The 17486-nt window shown below is 32.3% G+C and overlaps 2 long non-coding RNA genes across 12 annotated transcripts in view; one reads left to right on the top strand and one right to left on the bottom strand.

Annotated features, from left to right (window-relative positions):
* LOC104233264 (uncharacterized) overlaps nucleotides 1-11670 on the top strand; it is a 33189-nt gene extending 21519 nt beyond the window's left edge. The window contains exons 7-10 of one of the 11 annotated variants that reach the window (XR_011405420.1): nucleotides 7998-8172; nucleotides 8650-9777; nucleotides 10474-10529; nucleotides 10616-11670. This is a non-coding gene — a long non-coding RNA (uncharacterized lncRNA). Of the gene's footprint in view, nucleotides 1-7835; nucleotides 7907-7997; nucleotides 8558-8649 lie in introns of those variants that run through there. The other 10 variants (XR_011405418.1, XR_011405417.1, XR_011405416.1 and 7 more) reach the window with 10 other exon arrangements.
* On the bottom strand, nucleotides 5826-7145 carry LOC138886363 (uncharacterized). The gene is made up of 2 exons (XR_011405064.1): nucleotides 6837-7145; nucleotides 5826-6628 (listed from the first exon to the last, which is right to left on the bottom strand). It is a non-coding gene; the product is annotated as an uncharacterized lncRNA (long non-coding RNA).
* Nucleotides 11671-17486: the final 5816 nt, after the last annotated feature.

Raw genomic sequence — 17486 nt, 5'->3', positions numbered from 1 at the left:
CAAAACAAAGTGCAATTTTTGTATTTTTCCAAATTTATGAGAAATACATAAACTAAAATTTATATATATATATTTTTTGTAATTTTTCTTTTTGTAACGAAATAAAGCAAAAAATAGTCAAAATAGGTATATTAGACCTAAATTACATATTTATGCTAAAAAATGTGAAAATTCTCGGGGAGGGTCAAAAATCCGGTGTCTACAGCTTTGATGGAACGAACTTTACCCGTTGGAGAGACAAGATGATATTCTTGTTGTCCGCTCTCAATATCTACTATGTTCTTGATTATGCCTTGCCTCCAATGCCTGAGCCCACAGCAGAAGATTCTGACGTAGTCAAGGAAGAAAGGAAGAAACGAGAACATGATGAACTGTTGTGTCGCGGCCATATTCTGAATACTTTGACAGATCGACTCTATGATCTTTACTGCAATCTGAAGTCGCCAAGAGAGATTTGGACTGCTCTACAAACTGCATACCAGAATGAAAAACGAGGTATTGACAAATTCCTGGCTCTGCAGTACTTTGAATTTAAAATATTTGATACTAGGCCTATAATGGATCAGATTCATGAACTGCAAATCTTAGTATCAAAACTAAGTGATCTTGAAGTTAAAATTCCTGATGCACTTCAAATAGGTGCTATTCTTTCGAAATTGCCTTCCTCTTGGAATGACTATAGAAAGAAAATCCTACATTCTATGGATAAAATGACTGTGGAACAATTTCGTACTCACATTCAAATTGAAAGTGAGACTCGTGCTCGTGATGCTATTAGTCAGCCTTCGAGTTCCGCAGTCAATTTTGTCAGTCAGAATGGTTCAGGAAGTGGGAACAAACATCTGAAAGTTTCCAAAAAGTCTTCTTTTAAAAAGAGAAAGAACTTTAGTTGTCATCATTGTGGAAAGAAAGGCCATATGATTCGGGACTGCAGATATAGAAAGGCAGGAATAAATTTCAATGCAGGCAATACCGAAAAGTCTAGAAAGATTGAAAAATCTGGAAATTCTGAAAAGGCAAACATAGTGGAAAATTCTGCCCAAGGACTGGTTGCCATGGTTTCCGCAATGCAAATTGGTATGGTCACAGAGTTGAATGTGGCTACCGCTGCTACAAAAACTCAAGACTGGTGGCTAGATTCGGGTGCTACTATTCATGTCTGTTATGACAAGAAGATGTTCAAGACATATGCAGAAGTGCAGGATTCTGAACAAGTCTTGATGGGAAACCATGTTGCGGCAGATGTTGCTGGAAAAGGAAGTATTGAGATTAACTTCACATCTGGCCAGAAGTTGACGTTACTGAATGTGTATCATGTTCCTGATATGAAGAAAAACTTAATGTCCGCTGCTTTGCTGTCAAAGAAAGGCTTCAAGATAGTTATTGAGTCTGATCATGTAATAGTGTCTAAGAATGGTGTTTTTGTTGGAAAAGGCTATAACTGTAACGGCATGTTCAAATTGAGTATTAATGAAATAAATTATGTTTCTGCTTACATCGTTGAGTCTGATTCTTGTTTATGGCATGCTAGACTAGGACATTTAAATTTTGGCTCTTTGAATTATATGTCCAAAAATGGTTATATCTCATGTAAAACTCAACATATAAAATGTGAAATTTGCATACAAGCAAAGATGACAAAGAAACCATTTCGTAAAGTTGAAAGATCCACAGAACTATTAGATTTAATTCATTCAGACTTGTGTGAATTAAATGGAGAATTAACTAGAGGAGGCAAAAGATATTTTATTACTTTTATAGACGACTTCTCTAGATTTACATATGTTTACCTACTTAGAACTAAGGACGAAGCTTTTCAAAAGTTTAAAGAATACAAGTCTGTTGTGGAAAATCAAAGGAGTAGGAAAATTAAAATTATTCGAAGTGATAGAGGCGGAGAATATTTTTCTAACGAATTTAATAAGTTCTGTGAAGAGCATGGCCTAATACATCAAATGAGTGCCCCTTATACTCCTCAACAAAATGGGTTAGCGGAAAGGAAAAATAGAACTCTGGTGGATATGGTTAATGCTATGTTACTTAATGCACATTTGCCACATAATTTATGGGGTGAAGCACTACTAACTGCATGTTGTATTTTAAATAGAGTGCCTTCAAAGAGTATGCATATTTCGCCTTATGAGCTTTGGAATGGTAGGAAACCAAATTTAAATTATTTTAAAGTGTGGGGGTGTATATCCTATTATAGAGTACCTGACCATCAAAGAACAAAATTGGGTCCTAGAGGAATTAAAAGTGTTTTTATAGGATATGCACAACACTCCAAAGCTTATAGACTGCTAGATCTAGAATCTAATGTCATTATAGAATCTATACATGTTGAATTTATTGAAAATAGATTTATAAATGACAATGTTGATGAAATGACTGAAATAAATGGAAAACGTATTGATGCTAATAAATTGTCGCTTCCTGAAATTATTAAAACTAAGGAAAGAAGTGATGATATGCAGATAGAACCAAGGAAAAGCCAAAGAATAAGAAAGGAAAAACATCTTGGTTCTGATTTTATTTCTTCACAATCTATAGTATTTCTTGTTGAAGGAGATAGGACAAACGTTTGTAATCAAATTCCAATTGTATTAAATGTTGAAGAAGACCCAAAGACGTTTCAAGAAGCAATGTCTTCTAGAGACGCTGCTTTTTGGAAAGAGGCCATTAATGATGAAATGGACTCAATTATATCCAACAACACTTGGGTTTTGGTTGATCTTCCTCTTGGATCAAAACCTATAGGTTGTAAGTGGGTCTTTAGGAGAAAGTACAATACAGATGGTTCCATCCAAACCTTCAAAGCAAGATTAGTTGCAAAAGGTTTCACTCAAAAGGAAGGCATGGACTATTTTGATACATATGCTCCTGTTGCAAGAATAACATCGATTAGAGTCCTTTTATCCTTGGCCTCTATCTATGATATTTACGTACATCAAATGGATGTTAAAACAGCCTTTTTAAATGGGAACCTTAGTGAAGAAATATATATGCAACAACCTGAAGGTTTTGTTCTTCCGGGAAACGAGAAGAAAGTTTGTAAATTGATAAAGTCTCTTTATGGTCTTAAACAAGCGCCTAAACAGTGGCATGAAAGATTTGATAGTGTAATACTATCAACCGGATTCGTACATAATAATGCAGACAAGTGCATTTACTCTAAATTTACAAAAGAATATGGAGTAATAATTTGTTTATATGTCGATGACATGCTGATTTTTGGTACGAATCTACAAGGAATTACCGAGACCAAAAAGTATCTAACCTCAGTTTTTAAAATGAAGGATTTAAATGAAGTTGATACTATTTTGGGAATCAAGGTCAAAAGAGATAACAAGCAAGTGACTTTGTCACAAGCACATTATATAGATAAAATCCTTACTAAATTCAGTCATTTAGGAATAAAGGGGTATAATACTCCTTATGATTCTAGTGTTAAGCTAACTGCAAATACTGGAAGAGCAGTAGCACAGTTGGAGTATGCAAGTGCGATAGGTAGTATGATGTATGCAATGCATTGCACTAGACCCGACATTGCATTTGCTGTTTGTAAACTTTCAAGGTTTACCAGTAATCCAGGTAATGATCATTGGAAAGCAATAAGTAGAGTACTTGGATATTTAAAATATACAAAGCACTTAGGCATTTGCTATAATGGTTTTCCTAATGTATTAGAGGGATATTCTGATGCAAGTTGGATTACAAGTGTTAATGATAATAAATCCACATCAGGATGGATATTTACTCTAGGCGGTGGAGCCATTAGTTGGGCATCCAAGAAACAAACATGTATTTCCCATTCTACTATGGAATCTGAATTTATTGCATTAGCAGCTGCTGGAAAAGAAGCAGAATGGCTGAGGAATATGTTACTTGATATAAAGTTGTGGCCACAACCTATGCCAGCCATTTCCATATTCTGTGATAGTGAGACTACAATGTGTGTTGCTCACAATAAAATATATAATGGGAAATCGAGACATATAAGCTTGAGACATGCTTATATAAGAGAATTAATTACAAATGGAGCTATAGCTATAATATATGTGAGATCAAATAAGAATTTGGCTGATCCACTTACGAAGCCATTAGGTAGAGATGTAGTACAACAAACTTGTGGAGAGATGGGGCTGAGACCCTTAAATTAAATACAAGGAATGGGAACCCCACTTTGAGTTAGTATACACTCTAACAATATACGTTCAATGGGTAATAACAAGTTACTTGTATTGTTTAAGCACTAATCTCCTCTTTAGGAGCCCTAATTCTAATGTACTACTTATTGTTATATGATGAGTTAAGGAATTGTTAAATGCTTGTTATAACATGGGCATAAAGACAAACTCCAAAGTGCATACTGTTACATGAAAAGGTTGATTAATCTTAATGGAATTATTAATGTCTGGAGTAACAGGGACATATAACTAATTCCACCTATATGAATATTGAAGTGGTGCCGCTTCTAGCAAGATTTAAAGGGTTGATCTTGTAAATATTCATGAATTCAGGATGAGCACATGGCCGTAAACGTGCTAAAGCGAATACTGGATTTTCTAAGCTACTAGATAACGCTGTGTGTGTGGTATTTTCGGTTTTGGCACAAGGATTTGTGGTTCAAATCTTAAGATACCATTAACTTCGTCAAAACTTTAATATACTTACACTAAAGGAAAGTTCAAATCTGTAAAAGATACTTTCAATTATTCACAAGTGTTATGAAGTGAAATAACAAACTAGTGGGGGATTGTAAGATAGTTTGTTATTGGCAAGTTGGAAGTGGGAGGTTTCTTACTCGTACCGTGCCTGTTAGCCTCAGAACTTATCATAATGAAATAGCGCATAACATGCACGAGATTGACTCAACAGGTACGAGTTTATCTCAACAGGCACGAGTTTGTCTCAACAGGCACGAGACTGACTCAACAGACACGAGATTAACTCAACAGGCACGAGATCCTAGAGTTAATTATTTATTTGAATTTTAAATTCAAAATTTGAATAAATAGTCGTGTCTGTTTGTGAAACAAGACATCCTATCAGAAAGGGTCTGTTGGTTGCCTATAAATACACAAGAATTCCAACGAAGTGGATATAGAAAATCACAAGTGTTACTGCAGGCTTTGTTGTATCCTGAAGAGAATCGTTTTGTATTTTCCCTAAATTAGTATACAGGCGATAACTCTTTAAGGACAGTTGATTTTCACGCCTCAAAGCCAATTTGATTATTTTATTTCTAACAATCCTCCCACCACACTTAACTTAAAACCATAACAATTCATAAGATCCTTTTCCTTATAAATCATTTTTCCAGAAAAAACGTTGTGCTCTAAAAATAGAATTGATGAATATAATTCCTTGGTGCTGGCTTGGGTGAAAGTTTCAGAGTCAACCTTGACGACACCAAAGAACGAGGAGCCAATCGCAACTTAGTGCCAAACTTTTCTTTCAAATGCAGTGCTAATTTAAAACTTTGGTTTAGTTTGGTTGAGATTTCTGGAGCATGGTGTTTCTTCGGTGCAGAGTTAGGAGCAAGGTTGGATTTAGAATGAAGTATTTTTGTTACTTCCGGCATAGGAGTTATGAATAAAATTGAAGAAAATTTACTTAAGATTCTAGGAGCCAAACATGGCGAAAGATGTCTAATTGCTGTGCACAACAATCAGAACACATGTTATTTTACATGTTGAGAGATGTCATTTTCTTCTATTTTGTTTACAGTTTGATGGTAAAAGTGAACTTTTGAGCATATGGTATTTCCAAGCGTACAATGCTATTCACTAGCTAAAAGAATAAAGATCAAAGAACTCAACAAAAAACAAGAATGCAGAAAATTTTATACACAATATGTTTCTCATCATCAGTGCAGATGATTTCGGCATTTCGCACACATGCCCGTGCAGAGCTAAATTTAACTCAAAACAAAACGTGTCACTCAAAAGTATGACTGCAGTTATGTTCTTCATATTTATGATTCTTCATCTATGTTGGTATAATCCGTATGGCATTTTATATTGCACCACTTCCTAATGAGAGAACATTAAAATTTTAAACTACAAAGTCCGATGTAAGTTTTGTGATGCATCTAGTTATAAATTCCACAAAAGTACATAATCTGAATCTCTGAGTTCCTGAAATTGAGCTTCATCAAGCTCCCTTCTTGATCTGAATATACCAGTTCACACAATGAGTTGTCCTGACTTGTATTTGTAATAATAACTTGTCCTGAGTTCAATTAAATGTTGATCCAAAGAGCCATAACTATGTGACATTCAGAAGGACCTCATCATTTAATTTATCAACATAGATATTAATCTTCTTTCTTGTCATGTGAAGTATAGAGGGTTATACAATATATCCACAGTAGAATTTACTGACATCTTCTTTTGGCACGGTGTTTGCTACTACCATTGATCCACAAAACCTATGAACACTCACATTTTTAGCTAGAACGCAAGCCAGTAAGCAACCATGTTAAGATGAAATGAGAATCTTGGTGCTGATCAGACCTCTTCTCAAGCTATTTCAAGCAAAGAATGGACTTACCGCATTTACAAGGAGCACTTTTGCTAGAACCCTTGGCACAAAGACATTGTCGCTTAAAAATTCTGCAATAAAGCTACAAGAAAAGTTTTAAAAGAACTTAAAACAAAAATACAAAACAATTCTTTGGACCATGCGAAACATGCCCCTAGTTATCTATTTCAAAACATACAGCTCAATCGTTGACATGCATGCACAAACTCTCGTAAGAAACTATGTAGTAGAATTTGAAAACTAACAGATACTCGACCAAATTCAAAAAGGGGAAAGGGAATAGAACTCACCAGAAATCAGAAACCGAAATCACTAAAAAAGTGGAAGCAAAATGGATAATTTTGATAGGAATCTAGAAGTTAAGGCCAAAAATCGGATAAAGAAAGAAATGGAGCAACCAATTTGGGATTTCTAAAAAAATTAAACGAAAAAGGAAGCAAAGTCTGTAATGGGCCATTGGGGAAAAAGACAGAAGGAAAGAAAATGAATACAAAATTAGAATCTATTAGAAATGGAAGGTGGAGTTAGGGCTCAAATTTCTAAATGTTAGGAGATGGAACCCAGAGCTTCATACGGGAAGTTCTCATGGAAGTTGGTGGTAGCGCAGGGACCTTCTAGTTCTAGTTCTAGAAGAAACAGGAATAAGTGGAATGAGAAAGTGGAGCCGAGTTGTCTTTGATGTATTAAAATGACAATTTTACCCTTCGTAAATTGTATATTCAACATTTAGAGAGGTCTAGACTCTCGAGCCTTACTATAAGAATTTACCAAAAAAATATATCTTAAATTCAGATATTTTGCACGTAAGATTTTGAAGCTTCATATAAGTAGATATAGATAAAATCAAATCATGAAGATTGAAGGAAACAAAGAGAGTTTTAAAGGTGAAAAAGAATGGTAAAAAATATCAAAAAATTTAGAGTTACAGCAAATCATAGGAGTATATAACTTTTGTCTAATTATTTTATATATGTCAGTGCAATAACATATTTCACATGATATTTATTGTATAACAAAACACCTGTAATTTCTAACCATTATTCAGCCTATAAGATTTCTCGCGAGGAGCGTGATGATCCCACCTGGTGCCATTGCCTTTTTTAAACTAGCTCTTTGAGTTGATCATAGCTAAAATCTGCAGAGGAATGACAACGATGTCGACCAAATTGATTCGTAATATTCTTACATTTCCCTTTTATTTGATATGGAAAATGATCGTGATGATTTTTTGAACGAATCCACGATTGATTAGGAGATTTCTTTAATTTTGGCACTGATGAGGAGTCATTAGAAATATGATCTGAAGTACTATTATAGTTGCTCGGGAAAAAACATGAAACACTTGATGATATAACAACAAGTGAGTCTTTCTGGACGACGAGGGGTAAAATTGTTATTTAGATACCTTAAAAACAACCGGCTTTCACTTTTCTCATTCCACTTATTTTCAGGTTTCATGCCGTCTCTTCGACAACTTTCATGTGCTGCCTCCAAACTCTCCCTGTCAAACAGCAAATGGAGTCTAAAAAGACAAATCTATGTGAAGAATCTGGGTTTCCATCTCCAAGCAGCCGGAATTTGAGCATCTACTCTGCCTTTTTTTATTTCTAATGGACGCTAATTTGGGTTTGTTTTCTTTTCCAGTGCCCCATTACATGTTTCTCTTCCTTTTCGCTTAGTTTTCAAAGAAATCCCAAATATGTTATTTCTTTGTTTCTCCTATTTCGGCCTTAGCTTTTGAGTTCGTGTCAAAGTTTTCCATCTTGATTCCAGTTTGTCGGTGTCTTTTATGATTTTTGATTTCTAGTGATTTTTATTCCGATTTTTTCTTTCTCAATTTGGCTGAGTATCTAAAAGTTTGTGCATGCATATCAAATTGTCAATTGTTGCTATGTTTTTTGAGGATGAATAGGTTTTGAAATGCCTGTTAAGGATGAAATTGGTAGACATGGATAAAAAAAATGCAAAATCTATTTAGCAAATAAAGAAACCAGAAGACTTACATCGTTGGGTACCCTCTGTTCTCTTTGACCTATGGTTCTGCACAATTTGTTGTGTTTTTGTTTTAAGTTGTTTTAATTTTTTCCTTGTGGTACATTGCAGAATTGTTAAAGCAACAAAATATTTGTTCAAGGATGCTAACAGAAATGCTCCTTGAAAATGAGGTAACTCCCTCCTTTGCTGGAACTGCCTTGAAAAGAAAAAGTCCGATCAGCACCATGACAAGAAGAAGATGGTAAATTCTATTGTGGATGTTGTTATATAGTGCTCTACCCTTCTCATGACAAGAAAAAAGACTCATATTTATGTTGCTAGATTAAATAATGAGATCCTTCTGAATGTTACATAGCTATGGCTCTTTGGATCAACATTTATTTGAATCTAGGACAAGCTATTATTACAAATACAAGGTCGGATAACTCATTATATGAATTGGTGTTTTTAGAACATACCATGCAGCACAACAAGATTATAGCAAAGTGTCAACTGGATTATTCAGCTAATGTCAAAGTCATGGATAGAACAAAAAGGGGGCTTGTTAAAAGCCTGAAACTCAATTCAGGAGCTCGGGGTATGTACTTTTGTGGAATTTATAACTAGATACGACACAACACTTATATCGGGCCTTGTAGTTTTAAAATTGAAGGTTCTCTCATTAGGAAGTGCCACAAAATAAAATGCTATACAGAATATACCGACATAGAGGAAGCATCATAAATAACATCCCATAAAATGCAAAGTTTATTGTACATGGAAAGAAAGAAAATATCCACTAAAATTATTGAGTGATTTATTGAAACCCATAATCCTCATCTTCTTTGCTAACATCTTCCATGATGACAACACTGTAGGTTCCACAACTTCGACTTTATTCTTTTTGATAAATAAACTAAATATTTTTATTTTATGTGGTAACTGTGTCAAATATATTTCTCGCAGGTTGAAGAGAGCCAGAATCAACTTTTACTTTGATATTTTGTCCCAACAAATTCTATTTTGCGTTATGGGTTATAAATTGCTGTTGTTTGGATTAGAATAGTGAATGTGATGTTATATTTTGTTCTTCCTTGTGTAGCTCAACAATTCGGGACAAAATAACTCCTCATGTATGGTTTACTGGTGAGACTGCTGAAGGGGATTCAATCTGAAAATATAAAAGATGTTATTGAAGAAGATGATGATTAAGAAGATGAAGAAGACGAGGATGAAGAGGAGATGAAGGAACAGAAGGTGAAATTTATTTTTCATGCTTTTACAAAGTGATTCAATTTTTTCATGTTAATCTGTGCTGCGATATTCTAGTGAATGAGGGTTCTTAGATTTTTACAAATTAAAGTTGATGTCTGTCCTTTCTCAGCTACTACATTTCTACTATATAGATGCATGAAAAAAGATTCTTTGTTCGACGTGTGTGCTTTTAGGTCATTCTATATTTATCGATCGCAATTTAGTCAATTTACATATTAGCTGATGTATACATTTCTTGGTGGCTTTCGTGCCTACAGCTAGCACATAGCCACCGCAAAGCTTCCTCCATTCTACTTTTCCGGTTCCATTCCATTCCTTTTCGAGATAATTTCTGTCTTTTCAGATTACTCTTTCAATTTTCAGGTAAGCTACTCCTCCTATTCTTAGCCAAATCTTCTTTTTTACTTCAATTTACATGTATGTATGATGTTCTGTCATCTGAATTTTTTAGAGTTTTTCTTTCTTTGATTTTTTCAATCTGATCTTAGTATCTGGGATAAGAAAGTAGACATATCTCTCACTGGAAAAATGGTGGAATTCCTGACTTTTTTCTTTTTGGTTTCCTCCTATACATTGGATGCTCAATACATTGTATATAGGCACGTTTTTTCTCAGATTATGTGCAATATTTTGCTGCATACTCGAAATTTCACTTTCATTCCCATCTATCTATTGTAGGATAAATTGAACCAGCAAAGAATTTAGTAGCTGACTCTCCTTTTTCCGCTCCATTTGTAAGTTCTACATGAAATGGCTATTTACTTTTATATTGAATTAATTTTAAAGGCAAGAGACTTAAAGTTGTGATTTTGATGAATAGGTAAAATCGTATTTGTCTATTGAGGTAGCAGATACTTCGGCTTGATTCAATGGTGTATCAATATTATTCTTGCTTAAATTTTCTAAAAGCGACTTAGTGTCCACTGGTTAGCCTTTTTCACTACGAATGGGTTTGCTGAAGTTTCCTTGGTTGAATGCGATAATGGATAACATATCGTTAAACCAACTTTAATATAAGTAATAATTTACTTGCAAATGATTTTATTATGTCCGATTTGAACCCTGAAGATCAATTCTATTCTTTTCAGGTGGTTTTGATAGAACTACATGTATGTATGTCATATTATCTTTGTCCATGTTGATGTACTTATTTGTTCATAAATTTTAGGTTGTCTATCCTTGATGTTTTATTATGCACTTAATATTAGGAGTGACTTAACGCTGAAGTGGTCGGGCAACCCAAACATCGTGTTAGGTATTGGAAACAAGCTACAGACTTTCGCTTAATTCTCAAGTTTATGTATCGCAATGTGTCTCTTCTTAGCTGCTCTGTGTATTCTGAACATTAATGGTAACTCATGTTCTCTCCTAAATGAGCTAAAACAACAGAAATCAGCAGAATTACTTTTTTGGTGATTGGATCTATGAAGATATATGGATAAAAAAGCTGTAGAGCAACTGAAAACATATAATACTAATGGTTCTACAAATGAGATTCAAGTGTGTAAGAGAAACAAAGGACCAACCTAAACTTTCTAAATGGTCCAAGAAGATCAAGTTTATACGATGTCCCATCTCTTCAAGATACATAATGTTGGTATATGATTTACGTGGTAAAAACTGATTTGAGATTAATCTATATCAGGTGGGATCTGCAGGGGCTTTGGATGACGTTTTGCATTTGAAAATGTTTCATTATAAGCTATTCTAGATCTTAAATCTCTTTCTATTATAATTTTCTTAATTATGCCGAGATTTCATGATATTTTGATACAAGAATATGTGCTTGATATATATGTTTAGGCATTTATGCACTATAAATATGACAACCCTTTGGCCTGTTCATGGAAGTACATATATAGATCTTAGACTCAAGTCAACTCTTGAATATTTAAGACCTTCATGTACCATACAATCTGTGTAGCTATACAGTAGTTCCATAGCACAAGTCCCAGTTTGTAATAAGGTCTATGAAAGGCGACTATCTCTAATTCTTTTCATGGAGTAATTCCAAATCACGATTCAATGACATCAAAGTTTGAAGAATTCTCACGTTTGCAAGCTGCTTGTGCTGCTCTAAAGGGATAATGTGTTTTATTATAGACCTTTATGTTTTCCTTGGTAGCCTATACTTCTTTAAGATGAGTATTGTTATTTTTATTCCGTCATGCAATAGAGTCGAGCGCTTTGATCTTGATTAGAATATATCCTCCGGTTTGGCTGACCTGGGAATCAGAATCCTTGAGCAAGACCAAGGACTGTGTTTTGTAAAATAATGTGCAAAAAGACTGATCTGCATATATATAACACACAGAAATTTGTATATGTTTGAGCTACTTCTCCGTAAGCATCACAAAGACGTCCACAAAGAATATTGAATATAGTGTGCTAGAATTAGTATCTAAAGAACTCCAAAGTCAGGATGCTGCTATAGACCATGCACTTCTTATATTACTTCTTGCTGGTCACGTAGATATGACTATTAAAGTAAAATAAAGTTGGAATGGGGCAATAATTAATAGCTAACGTCTCCTTTTCTCTGTAAACATGATGTCATTCTTTTATATTTCTTCTCTTCTAGGTACATAGTTTTCCTTATTTTTTTTTATTTTTTTGGTACAGTTAGTTTTTCTTCATTTTTTTCCCCTTCACTTTTATAATTTATGTGAACAAAGGGATTCTTTCAGATGCGCTTACTTTTATTTTGGTTCTCACAGATGTATTTACCTCCTCCTTATTCTTTTAATTTATGTATTATTTAAATAATACATAAATAAAATGTTAATTCCAAATAGGCAATAGGTTGACTTTTAAAATGTTGGTCAAAAACTTAATTTTAAGCTCAAGAAGAAGAAGAAAAACATTCTTTGGATAAATGAAGTAATAAGTTGAGTTAATCAAAGCCATAAAGTAATTTTTTTTCTAGTGTAAAAGTATTGATTTCTAGTTCTAATAACTTGCAACTAACTAACTAATATTAACGAATTTTTTTATTATTGACGTTTCGATAGAATAGATAAAATCTCTCAACCCGTGGTACCCCGAATTTAAGTCGTGAATAAAATATTGATAGGCTTTATCAATTAATTAGTATTATACGGCTTGAATATGAATTAATGGGTATCCAAAGTGAGTATATAGGGTTGGGAATAATAAAATAAAATTAAATGATTTTTTTTTTTAAGAATAGAAAAGGGAGCATATTCTAAGAAGATTTTTGTATGCCTTGTAATTAATTAGCAATTTGATATAAAATATTCCGAAAAGCTAAAAAAAAATTGGGTGTGTGAAAGCGTGCGACAGCCCCACCGTTGCCTTCCTCTACACAACTCTTTTATTGCAAATACGAAATTATGCAAACCTTCTGTAGAATTGAACCCTCCGCCATGGCCTCCTTCCCTTGTTCTAAGGTTCTTTTTTTTTTTTTTTTCTTTCTATCTTCCACCCCTTTAATTTGAATACATAGCTCTTTAGATATTTTTGGGGATTCGTGTTGTATTCTAAAACTATGACTTGTAGTAGAAAGCTTTGTTATGTGTTTGGAAGACTATGGTTATTTTTTATTTGGTGTGGATGAATTGAAGTATTCTGCAGTTTTCTGAAAATAGTTGAAGTGAAATGGAGAAATGATGAATTTATTTCGCCCGTGTGCTTTTGCTGTCCCTTAATTTGAATTCATGTTTCCTTGCTAGTACGAGTATAAGAACTCGCGAGAGTTGGAAAGTAACCAATATATATTAAAGAACATTAAAACAAAATGATGATGGTGGAAGTTAACGCCGTGGAACTTTTGGTTACGACACCTCAATATTATGATTTTTTTTTTTTGGTTAAAGGAGAGGAAAAAACCCTTTTCGTAAGCCAAATGACATCCTAGATAAAAGTCACATGATATAAGTAGTTAATAATTACTCCCCTCGATCCACAATAAGTGACCAATTTGGTTTGGGCACATCCATTAAGAAAATACTAAATTTTAGACAAAGATTGTTAGTGTAAGTAAACTACCCTTCATTAAATGTTACACCATAGTTATAGTAGTACTTACTTCTCTTTTCAAATGTGATAAGTAAATGATTTTTTAGGGATACATACATAAGGATAAATTTGAAAAAAACAAATTAAATTTTTTCTTGATTATATAAGTGGACACTTATTTTGGACCAAAATAAAAAAGCAAATTGGTTACTTATTGTAGACCGGAGGGAGTAGTTATTGGTTATAGTTTTTGAATTCAAATATCTATAAAATAATAAAATAAAATATTTTATAATAAAAAATAAAAAAACAGTCCATTCAAATTGGAGAGTAGTTTCAAGTTGGAGTTTTTAAATTATTTTAAAATAAAAAACTAAAATTGCAACAAATAAAAAACTGCTAATTTTAAAAAAATTAATAATTTTTGTTTTTTTAAAAATAAAAAGTTTATTTATTCAGAAAATATTATTGAAAATAATTGAATAAAATATCACATGTCTACAATATATATATATATATATATATATATATATATATATATATATTAAAAGGAGAGGCAAAGACACCATAATAAGCTAAATGGCAACATAATATAAAGTCTTGGCAATTTTAGGACAAAGTTAGTTAGGTTAGGTAATAATTAGTTTCTTTTTGAATTTAAATTTAAAAAAAAATTAGATTATGCATTATTTAATATTACTAATTAGTTACGCCTTTTGAATTTGAATTTAAACATAGAAAGAAAAGTCTAATTTGAATTTGAAATAATTACAAGTAACATAGAAAAAAATATAAAAATCCAAACTTTATATTGAAAATAAATAAGAAAAAAGTGTAATTGCTTATGCCATATAATATAGAAACAATTCTAAAAATATTGATATATTTTATACGAAATAATAAAAGAACATATAATTTTGAAGTAAAAAAATGTGAAAATCAACACTTTATATTAAAATAAAATAAAAAAAATCTAATTGCTTATTCCATACAACGTAGGGGAAAAAATCAAAATATTGATGCATTTTATACCAAATAATAAAATGTATATATATATATATATATATATATATATTGTTGCTAAATATACATAAAAATATACAATTTATGATTTGAATTTAAATATAGGAGAAAAGTTTAATTTGAATTTGAAATAATTACAAGCAACATAAAAAAATATAAAAATCAAAATTTTATATTGAAAATAAAATAGAAGAAAAGTCTAATTGCTTATTCTATATAACGTAGGGAAAAAAATTCAAAATATTGATACATTTTACACAAAATAATATATATATATATATATATATATATATATATATATATATATATATATATATATATATAAAATATATATATAAGTCTAGTTTGAATTTAAAATAATTACAATCAACATAAAAAAAATATTAAAAATTAAAACTTTATATTGAAAATAAATTAGAAAAAAATTATAATTGATTATTCTATATAATATAGAAAACAAATTCTAAAAATATTGATACATTTTATACAAAATAATAAAAGAACATATATTTTGGACAAAGATAAAAATGTAAAAAATCAAAACTTTATATTGAAAATAAAACAGAAGAAAAGTGTTACACCCCGTAAATTTAACAACCTTGATATATATATATATATATATATATATATATATATATATATATTATATTTAATATGGTATTTTGAGTGGAACATTTTTGAGAAAAAAATAGTTTGAAAAATATAATTTTATATAGTTATTAATATTACTACTTTTGAATATGTTTTAAATTATACACATAATATGAGAAAATTTATGAGAATTGCTTTTTAGATAGAAATTATTTTCTCACAAGAAAAGAAGGTTAGTTTTTTACCAATTTAAGAGTTAAGCGTACAAGAAGTTTTACTCTTTATATGTGATTAGGAAAATTATAACTTGAGAATATATATATATTTTTATATGGATATTTTAATAAAATAATAGTGTATGTATTTATTTTATATGGTACCACATGACCCTGATAGTAAGTTATATAAAATGTATTAAAAATAAGTAGAATTTTAAGTAACTTGAGATAATTCATAATTATGCGGGTAATTAGTAATTATCTAAATTATCTGAATAAAGATTTACATCTGCCAACGTGGCAACACAACAAAGCCAAATGGTGACTCTTAAAGTCACATAAAAGGTGGCAAATTTGGAGAATTTTATTTTATGGCTTAATCATCATCAATAAGTACAAAAGTCGACACCATTTTACAAGATGGGCGGTTACTTGAAGAAAATAACTTGTATATGTGCAGGATCAAGTAAAGTTGGCGTAATGGATATATAGTTTGAAAAGAAAGTTCGTACACAAATTAGTTTACATAATCTTGTCCAGAAGTAGTTGAATTGAATGTCCTTCTCTAGCCTGGAAGAAAGGAAGAGAGATTAGCAATGAGATGGAATTGATGGGATTCATATTGGAACGTGAGATTAGAATTCAATTACAGGACTACTTTAATAATTAAAAATATCCCAAACAAGTACACTTCAAAGATGCTACTCACAGCAAATGACGAGCCTTAAGCAAAAGAATTTGTCCGAGGATAAACTACGAGACTTCTTAGAAAATTAGCAACGGGATTTTGCGATTCTAAGAGAGTACGGTGCAATCTTTTCCAAGAATATCATACGGATTTTTCCCGACTCCAGGTATATTAAGGCTAATCCTTTCTTCTTTTGGCATGATCCAAGCAACGATACATAAACGTAATGATATTCTATAAGTAGTTCTACTCTTAGCAGTTAAGGATGTCTATATTATTCATTCTCGTAAAGTGATATTCAAGCATGTCTAAGTACGTATCTAGTTCTCTATTGAGGTATTTGATAAATATGTTAATGTTCATAATACTGTAATACATGCATCTTCATGCATATGCATTTACCACTGAACTACGGCCGGTCGGGCAGTCATGCATTTACCATCGAGCTACGGCCGGTTGGGCAGTCATGCATGCATATTCATTTACCATCGTGCTACGGCCGATTGGGCAGACATGCATTTACCACCGGGCTACGACCGGTCGGACAGTTACCACCGGTTTGGCAGTTATGTATCATTATTTACCACCGGTTGGGCAGTCATATATTTACCACCGTGCGACAGCCAGTCGGGCAGTTACCACTGATCAGTTGGGCAGTCATGCATTATACATATGGATAATAGTCTCAAAGAAAAGCATTATATATGTATATATGTAAGTATAATAAGTATGCATATACGGTGACATTTCAGAGATTCAGGTTGATTCTTATATGTATTTAATCGATGTTGACTTATTGTTATGTTTCAGTTCTGCCTTACATACTCAATACATTATTCGTACTGACGTCCTTTTGTTGGGGACGCTGCATTCATGCCTACAGGTATAGATAGTCAGTTTGACAAGCCCTCATAGTAGATAAGATTGACATTCAGCGGAGGATCGATAAGACTCCACCTCATTCGAAGTGCAGCCGAGTCTATAAGTTATCGTGTCAGATTTTTGCTAAATATGTATGGGTAAGTCGGTGCCCTGTCCTGTTTGATGTCTAATACTATTAGAGGCTTTGTAGACAGAGGTTCATTTTGTATAGTATGTTAGAGGCTGATCACGCCTAACTCTAGTCCTAAAAAGGATAAGCGGTCGCTGCAAATATAATCCGGTTTAAAAGTCCGGAGTCGAATCCCACAAAG

Source organism: Nicotiana sylvestris, chromosome 2 (assembly GCF_000393655.2).
Source record: "Nicotiana sylvestris chromosome 2, ASM39365v2, whole genome shotgun sequence".
Classification (NCBI taxonomy): domain Eukaryota; kingdom Viridiplantae; phylum Streptophyta; class Magnoliopsida; order Solanales; family Solanaceae; genus Nicotiana; species Nicotiana sylvestris.
Note: the sequence above shows the minus strand (reverse complement) of the source record. Positions and strands in the feature narration are given on the sequence as shown.